Consider the following 9446-nt stretch of genomic DNA (forward strand, 5'->3'; position numbering starts at 1 on the left):
GTCTCAAAGATCTCCAGAGGGCCCTTCCAGTCCCCAACCCCCTGTGATGCTGTGAACAGCCTAGGAAAGATCCTTTAGTCTTCTTCCTGTAGGTGTCCACATCTCCCAGCCTATAACTGAACTGAGCATGGGTTTCTAAATGCACTGAGGCACTGATGGGTCAGGCACTGATGTTCCTCATAACACACCTGATAGGACAGAGCACTCATCAGCTCATTATTAGCCACTGAAGACCAAGCTTTCTGGCATATGCCATTGCATAAGGCTTGGTACAGGCACAGAGACAGGACTGGGAGCCTAAGAAAGAAAAATCCTAGCTGAGCAGTGAGAGAGCTGTGCTCCAGAAGGCTTGCCAAAGTAGCTGGAAGGCTGTTGGTAGGCTTTGGTCAGGACTGTGTGACCTGGGGATGTGGCTGTGATTCTGGCTTAGAGCCTAGCCTAGGTTTAGAGTCAAGATTAGGGCTGTGACCTGAGAAATTCAGGCCATGTGGTAAGAGTGAAGTGCAAAGGGGATGCCAAGGTAAAATGAGGGCTTCTGCTAAGGCTCTCCACTGAGTGGTCCTTTGCCTGGGGGCTGGAGCTCACAGGACCACAGGCTCACAGGATGTTAGGGGTTGGAAGGCACCTCTGCAGATCATTGAGTCCAACCCCCCTGCCAGAGCAGGACTACAGAATCCAGCACAGGTCACACAGGGCTTGATACTCTCCAGAGAAGGAGACTCCACAACCTGAGTTCCCCATGGATAAGTGTCAGCCAAGGGTAAGTGAGAGACAGGCCCAAGTGGCTCTTAGGCTGGGGCAGTGAGGTCCTTTTCAAGCAGAGCTGTACACCCTCTGCCTCCTGAGCTAAGAGTAGATGATGCAGGTGCCAGCCCCAAGCCTGGCACCACAATACACTGGAAGTGTAACCAGGAGCAGAGTTCTGCACAGCAGCCCTGGGGTGGAGCTGCCCAAGCTAAAAGGAAGGATTAAGGCTGTCTCTGCCAGGGAGGGGAAGCAGATGGCAGGAGTGGTGCCCCTGGCACAGGCAGGGTTAACACAGCCCAGGCCCCACACCCACTCACTTTTCTGGGGACACAGCTACTCTGCTATGTAAACAGAGATTAAGTTCATTGCATCCTTCTGAAGAGCCCTGCTACCAAACTGTGTTTAGAGTTGCACAGGGGGCCAGGGGGAGGGCAGGCTTCCCAGTTTCACTAATCAACTTCTTTTTGCTTTTTGCTTTCTTTTTCAAGTTGTGTAGTTGTTTTTTTTTTCCTCTCTGTTTCCCAGAAATGTGTTCTGCTTTCCAGCCTTTAGTATTCTGAGCTCATACTTCTAGCATGCTGCGAGCTCCATACTTCCTGCCCTTTGATTTTTAGCCTCTGGGCATTCCCATTGCCTCACCACCCATCCTTGAGCTGCAGTTTTGTGACTGCTTGCCTCTCGCCAGCCGTTCCGTCTTCCCCTCTCAGAGCACGTGGGGTTGAGGTTCGTGGTACTTCTGGTAAAAGTGGGTGACTAAGCACCCCGGGACACAGGAGAGGTGACTCTCCTTGGCAGCAGACTGCATGAACGTTGCTGTGTGTTGGGAGTGCAGAGCTGCTAAAGTGCAGCCCCTTCAGCAGCTGTGGGCAGAGGCATTTCTGCTTGCTAGAGAGCTGCTGGCAGCTTCCTGAGCAGCCAAGCCCCTTGACAAGAATCCTTTGCTTTGTCTGCATCCTGGCTGGAGCTGAGTGAAGTCAGCCTTGAAAAACCATCACAAGTTCACTACCTCTCTTTTAAGTACTTTGTTTCTTTCTAATCATTTTACTACTACCCACACAGGGAGGTTGTAGCCAGGTGGGGATTGGTCTCTTCTCTCAGGCAACCAGCACCAGAACAGGAGGAGAGAGTCTCAAGCTGCACCTGGGGAGGTTTAGGCTGGATGTTAGGAAGAAGTTCTTCATAGAGGGAGAGATTTGCCATTGGAATGGGCTGCCCAGGGAGCTGGTGGAGTCACCATCACTGGAGGTGTTTAGGAGGAGACTGGCTGGGGTGCTTGGTGCCATGGGTTAGTTGATTAGATGGTGCTGGGTGATAGGGTGGACATGATGATCTCAAAGGTCTCTTCCAACCTGGTCTGGTCTATTCTATTCTATTCTATTCTATTCTATCCTACCCTATCCTACCCTACCCTACCCTATCCTATCCTATCCTATCCTATCCTATCCTATCCTATCCTATCCTATCCTATCCTATCCTATCCTCACTTTGTGACTGATCAGAGATGCCAGGTGACAACCTCCCAGAAAAAAAACCCCAGACTTCTGCTCTCTTACAAGAGCTGCCTTTGCAGGATGAGACCTTGTGATGTACATGAATAGGCATCACCTTGGAGGGAGGAAGAGGAGGCTGAGAGCAAGTTCCAACTTTGGCCCTTGCTGTGTGACACCATGGACACCTGTCCTCTGCAGCGAGGAGGCACCATTCATCCTCACTTGGCTGAACCAGTGAGGAACCACCAATGGAAGTGCCTGCACTGAGAACCAAGCTTTTGTGTGGCTCTTTATGTCTAGGCTGACCCAAATATTATTCTCTGCCATGTTCTTTGTTGGAAATGATTTCTAGTCCCTCGTGTGTGCAGTGAGAGAGAAGCTGCCACTGCTTCTGCACCATGAAGGTGGTGGAACACTGCAACAGCTTGCCCAGGGAGGTGGCTGGGGGGCCCATCCCTGGAAATACTCTAGGTCAGGCTGGACAAGGCTCTGAACAACCTGATCTAGTGGAGGATGTCCCTGCTGACTGCAGAGGGGGTTGGGTAGTTCGTTGTAAATAGAATAGAATAGGCCAGGTGGAAGAGACCTTTGAGATTATGGATGTGTAACAATGAGATCATAGAATCATAGAATCAATAAGGTTGGAAAAGACCTCAGAGATCATCAAGTCCAACCTGTCACCCAACACCTCATAACTACTAAACCATGGCACCAAGTGCCATGTCCTGTCCCCTCTTGAACACCTCCAGGGATGGGGACTCCACCACCTCCCTGGGCAGCACATTCCAATGGCTAACAACTCTCTCTGGGAAGAACTTTCTCCTCACCTCCAGCCTAAACTTGCCCTGGTGCAGCTTCAGACTGTGTCCTCTTGTTCTGGTGCTGGTTGCCTGGGAGAAGAGACCAACGCCCTCCTGGCTACAACCTCCCTTCAGGTAGTTGTAGACAGCAATAAGGTGTGCCCTAAGCCTCCTCTTCTCCAGGCTGAGCAACCCCAGCTCCCTCAGCCTCTCCCCATAGGGCTTATTCTCATGCAGCAAGCAACAAGAGCCAAATGCTGCCCAAGTAGCAGCTGAAGAACTTGTCCTAACAGGCAATAAACTACACCTAGGCCTTGCACCTGGACCAAGGCAGAAAGGGGAAAGCTCCAAGAGAACTGAATACCAGGAGAACCACAGAAAGGCTACTGCCCAGTGACAGAGCACACAAGAGAGAGAGGGAGAGAGGACCCCTAGCCCTCTCTGAACCAAAGTATGGTGGGTTACAGCCCATCCTGAAAACAGGGTGGAGGGCTTGTGAGTGCTTTGCCCTCCCTGCAGGGCGTTTTCCCCCTGGGAAACTGAGTCTGTTCCACTCCCCCCTCCCTGCCCAGCTAGGGTATACATCATTTAAACTGTCTTCATAGGTGGAATGTAATACCCACAAACAAATAATAGAACCTGTAAATATACTGTGTAAATAAGTGACAGTGGTGAACAGAATAGAGTAGAATAGAATAGAATAGAATAGAATAGAATAGAATAGAATAGAATAGAATAGAATAGACCAGACCAGGTTGGAAGAGACTTTCAAGATCATCGCGTCCAACCTATCATCCAACACCACCTAATCAACTAACCCATGGCACCAAGCACCCTGTCAAGTCTCCTCCTGAACACCTCCAGTGATGGTGACTCCACCACCTCCCCAGGCAGCCCATTCCAATGGGCAATCACTCTCTCTGTGTCAAACTTCCTCCTAACCTCCAGCCCAAACCTCCCCTGGCACAGCCTGAGACTGTGTCCTCTTGTTTGAAGAGACCACTGCCAGACAATATTAAATATAAAATATAGAAAATATAGAATCATAGAATCAGTCAGGGTTGGAAGGGACCACAAGGATCATCTAGTTCCAGCCCCCCTGCCATAGGCAGGGACACCCCACACTAGATCAGGCTGCCCAGAGCCTCATCCAGCCTGGGCTTAAACACCTCCAGGGATGGGGCCTCAACCACCTCCCTGGACAACCCATTCCAGGGCTTCACCACTCTCATGGGGAAGAACCTCCTCCTCACATCTAGCCTGAATCTCCCCACCTCCAGCTTCATTCCATTCCCCCTAGTCCTATCACTACCTGAGATCCTGAGCAGTCCCTCCCCAGCCTTCCTGTAGCCCCCTTCAGATACTGGAAGGCCACAATGAGGTCACCTCAGAGCCTTCTCTTCCGCAGACTGAACAGCCCCAACTCCTTCAGTCTGTCCTCATAGGAGAGGTGCTCCAGCCCTCTGCTCATCCTCATGGCCCTTCTCTGGACACCTTCCAGCACCTCCATATACATCTTGATCAGCAGCAAACACTACTATGCCAATTCTGGACTCCTGGAAGGGGTGGTTTGTTTCTTTTTCCCCCCATTCCCACTGCTCAGTCTCATCAAATGAGCAACAGTGGAGCTTTTGCATTTCTCCCCATGTCCCAGCTGAGTAAATTTAGGGACTGCAATAGCAGCATGTCCCAAGAGGAAAGTGTGAGATTCTGGAGGAAGAAAGGAGCCCTTCACAGTGATCATTGTGTGGGAAAGTGATTATGGCTAAGTAATACACCAGCTCCAAAGGGAATTGTGCAAGACCATATCTTGAATGGATTTGAACACTGGGGGGGGGGATTTCCAAAGTAAAATAGCAGTGAGTGATGAAGAAGGAGAAAGAAAAGGACCCCAACCCAACTCCAGGAGACTGACTTTTCCCCTCCTTTGTGCTGCTTTGGTCCTGGTGGAGACAGCAAACCCTTCTTGCACAGAGGTTGATTCCCAGGAGCTGCCAGAGGGAAGGAGGGAAGGAAGGGAACCCATTCTGCAGCAGTGCTGTTATCACTGGGACCAAGGCAGAGCCCAGAGCCTGTGTCTGTAGTTGCACAATCAGCAATAAACCTCTTCTTTTTTTTTCACCAAGGCTGTTTGTGGAGCTGTTTTTTTCTCCTTCTGTCAGTTTCTCCACTGCTTCCCTTGTGAAGTACATGAGGGTCATGAGGGCAGTGAAGAACCTGCTCTTTTCCCCTTCCCATGCAGAGAAGCTCAGCTTGCTTCTGTTTGTAGATGGGCTGGTTCTCATGAGATCCTGACTGACTTGCAGCACTCATACATCTGGCTTGTTTTTCCAGCACTTATCCTCCCCAAAGAGTGCAGCAGGGAGAGAGGGCAGTGGTGCTGAGTGCTCAGGCTGTGCTTAAGCTGAGCCTCACGAGAGGGGAGTCTGAGGCCAGTGTGAGTGAGTCTCTCCAGCAGCCAGAGATCACATCCCTTCCTAGCCTTTCTACACCAGCTGCACATTTCCTCCCTGCCTCTCCCTTTCAGTGCCAGTTCTGCTGCTGGTGGGTGTCCCTGGGCTCCAGGGGGTGGGCAGACGGGAGCTGCACACCTCCCCTGGCTTACTGTCTACATGATCTTGTGTCTCACAGCGCTGCAGGGATGGGCAGCTCTCTGGGGCCTGCTGTCTCCAGAGGGCAGTGGGGTCTGCTTGGCTCCATTTGGTCTCTGACTGAACATTCCTGCTCATTTTGGGGAGGAGATGGAGTCCAGATGCTAGTCCTGGTCATGATCCATGATTCAATGGTTTCAATGCGCTTTAAGCTCTTTGGCCAGGCTGTGTGTGCACTACAGCACAGCTCTGTCCCTTCCCTGGGAAGCCCAGACAGGCCTGCTCTCACTTTTTTTTTTCAGTTCTCATTTAGAGGACTTTTTTTTTTCCTTAAGAAATATAAATCTGTCCTCTCCTGGCTCCTCTCCCCAAGAGGATCACCTGGCTCTCAGAGGGTCTTTTCAGGCAGAAGTCCCTCTTGTTTCTGTATATCCTTCACTGACAGCAAGAACCACCTGAAGGGTGGTTGTAGCCAGGAGGGGGTTGGTCTCTTCTCCCAGGCAACCAGCACCAGAACAAGAGGACACAGTCTCAAGCTGTGCCAGGGGAAGTTAAAGCTCAAGTTGAGGAGAAAGTTCTTCCCATAGAGAGTTGTTAGGCACTGGAATGTGCTGCCCAGGGAGGTGGTGGAGTCACCGTCCCTGGAGGTGTTCAAGAGGGGATTGGACGTGGCACTTGGTGCCATGGTCTAGTAGTCATGAGGTGTTGGGTGACAGGTTGGACTTGATGATCTTTGAGGTCTTTTCCAACCTTGTTGATTCTATGATTCTATGAACTTTGGAAAGGGTTGGACCAGCTGCACAAGCAGCCCAGTGCAGAAAGAGCATCAGGGCTGCTTGGCTCTCACAGCAGATCTAAGTATCCCAGGTGCTGCCTGAAGAAGAGGAGAACACCTTCTCCTGATCTGCTTGACAGAGCCCAGTGCCTGCTGGCCAGGTTTGCAGCATGGTCAGCCTGGCTCCTGGTGGAAGCTCAGGCCCTTCACAAGAAAGCCTGTGCTGGGCATGATGTTACTGTGCCCACCTGCAGACCTTTGCCCTGCTCCTTACCAAACTTCATGAGGTTCCTGTTCAAGCTCACCGAGGTCCCTGAGGCTGATGCTCTGCTGCTCACAGAATCATAGAATTGTTAGGGTTGGAAGGGACCTCAAAGATCATCGAGTTCCAACCCCCCTGATGTGGGCAGGGACACCTCACATTATGTCAGGTTGCTCAGAGCCACATCCAGCCTGGCCTTCAAAACCTTCAGGGATGAGGCTTCCAGCACCTCCCTGGGTGCTCATCCTGTCAGTGACTCCCTTTGTTTTGAGCCCAAGGTCTGCATTTTTGGTGCTATTACTTTCCTGCCAGCTATATTTCAACCAACAAAACTTTCTGTGAACAACCTTCCTACGGCTTGTGTAATGCCCAGATCCTGAGCTCTTCACTAGAGCTCTGCAAAAATCCCTGTTGGAATCACCCATCAGCTTCCTCAGCTGATTCCCTCATGCAGTGAGAGAGGCTGGGGCTGCCTGGTGCTGTGCTCTGTGCAAAGAGGCTTCTAGGATGCCAGGGACCCTGACCTGGGCAGGTCTGCACCTGATCAAGGCAGTGAACCATCACTGCATTGACTCTGCCTCACTGAGATCTCATCAGACAGAAGCTGTTATACATAGGTACACGTGCATCCCACTACAAATTAGTCCTATTTGGTACTTTGAGTGAATTTAGTACTTTCAAGTGAGTTAAACCCCTCCACAAATGTTCTTTTAGGGTCACTACTGTAATGCTTTGGCCTAACTTGGTCACTACAGAGTTCAGGCAGAGTTTATTCTTGGTGTCTCTGAATGGACACAAAGCTCCCTTTTGTTTTCTAGTGTCTATGTTTTCAGCTGCTGCAGTAGTTGGCCTAATGAGATTTAGTAGCAAAACATTTCCTGCTGGACTTGCTCCAGCTGAGCACTCAAGAGTTAAAGACTGAACCCTAAGGTTTCACTGATAATATAACCTTGAAGGTGGCTGCACTGTTGTAGGCAGAATGAAAGGCAGATGCTGTGCAGCAGACTGCCTGGATAAACTCACCCAGCGAAGTGAATGGAGAGGACTTCCCCTTGGGCAGTGGCTGTGTCTTGTGCCCCACTAATCAGAACTGTGCAGATAATTGACTTGCATGACCAAACTGGAGAACAAAGGAGGATTTCTCTCAGGCATTCCTCTCTATCCATTGGGAAAGGAAGAAGGAGGCAGCAGCTCTGCCTTCCACATAGGAGAATCATAGAATTGGTAGGGTTGGAAGGGGCCCCAAGGATCACCCAGTTCCAACCCCCCTGCCATGGGCAGGGACATCTCACACTACATCAGGTTGCTCAGAGCCACATCCAGCCTGGCCTTCAAAACCTCCAGGGATGAGGCTTCCACCACCTCCCTGGGCAACCTGTTGCAGTGTCTCACCACCCTCATGGTGGAGATCTTCTTCCTAACATCCAATCTGAATCTACCCATTTCTGTTCTATACACCAAAGGTGTGAGAGTTGCTGCAGTCTTGCTGTCAGTGATGTGAACTGTGATGTGAGTCCTGTGTCTGCTCAGGTGCTTTGTTTTGTTCATGATCCCAGCCCACTGACAGATCCCTCACAGTGGGAAACTGAAAATGAATGTGGCTGAGGAAAAGAGTGCAGAGGATGTTGGACTCTTGATCCATGTCCTCTTCAGATTTGCCCCCTCACAGTCTTCCATCACTGCTCTGCTGCTGCTGCTCTCCTACCACACAGACTACACATGAGCACTCTCAAACCCTTTCAGGGTGTGCAGGAGGAATCTGTTTAACCATTACAGCTGCAGCCAGAAGTGTGTAGTTGTTCTCTGTAGTCATTTTAAGATCCTCAGAGGTGTGCTGGCTCTGCTTGTGACCACCTTGCAGCCCCTTTTGTGTGTGCAGAACTGGCTCAGCTCTGTGTGTTGACTCAATTTTGCACACCAGGTAAAGGACCCAGGTTTGGGACAAGATACGGAGCAAATTCAGTTTGCAGAAGAGAAGGCTCTGAGGAGACCTTCTTGTGGCCTTCCAGTATCTGAAGGGGGCTCCAAGAAAGCTGGGGAGGGACTTTTGAGGGTGTCAGGGAGTGATAGGACTTGGGGGAATGGATCCAAGCTAGGGGAGGGGAGATTTAGATTAGATATTAGGAAGAAGTTCTTCCCCATGAGGATAATGAGAGATTGGAAGAGGTTGCCCAGGGAGGTGGTAGAAGCCTCATCCTGGAGGTTTTGAAGGCCAGGCTGGATGTGGCTCTGAGCAGCCTGATCTAGTGTGAGCTGTTCCTGCCCATGGCAGGGGGGTTGGAGCTGGATGATCCTTCCAACTCTGGCAGTTCTGTGATTGTGTTTCCTCTTCTCTCCCCTCTACAGGAGGTGAGGAGTGGCCTGCTGAGAAGAGGACATAAAGAGAAGAAACCTTATCTTGCAATGAATGTTGTGCAGGGGATTTCCAGGGAAGGAAAATGTATCTCTGCCTACTCTGATAAAAGGAAGCTGGGGAAATGAGCTGGGTATTAGCAGGAAAAGCCATCACAACTCACAGCCCCTGGGAGAGAGCTAGATTCAGAGCATGCTTTGGCTTGGCCATGCCAATGTTGCCTGTTCCCAGATGTCTCCTAGAGCGTGGGCAAAAACTCAGCTAGGAGACAGAGTACTGCCAAGCTGCTGAGCCAGGACCTGGAGGGTTGGTCTTTGGCATGCTGTGAAATTAACAGGAAAACCAAAAGAGCCTTGATTCAGAAGGTTGCTTTTCCTGAATCAGAGGCTTAGCTTTCATCACTACTTCTGAGAAGCAGCAGAGGAAAG

The sequence above is a fragment of the Melanerpes formicivorus genome, unplaced genomic scaffold (assembly GCF_026170545.1).
Source record: "Melanerpes formicivorus ecotype bairdi unplaced genomic scaffold, bMelFor1.0.p_v2 SCAF_36, whole genome shotgun sequence".
Taxonomy (NCBI): Eukaryota; Metazoa; Chordata; class Aves; order Piciformes; family Picidae; genus Melanerpes; species Melanerpes formicivorus.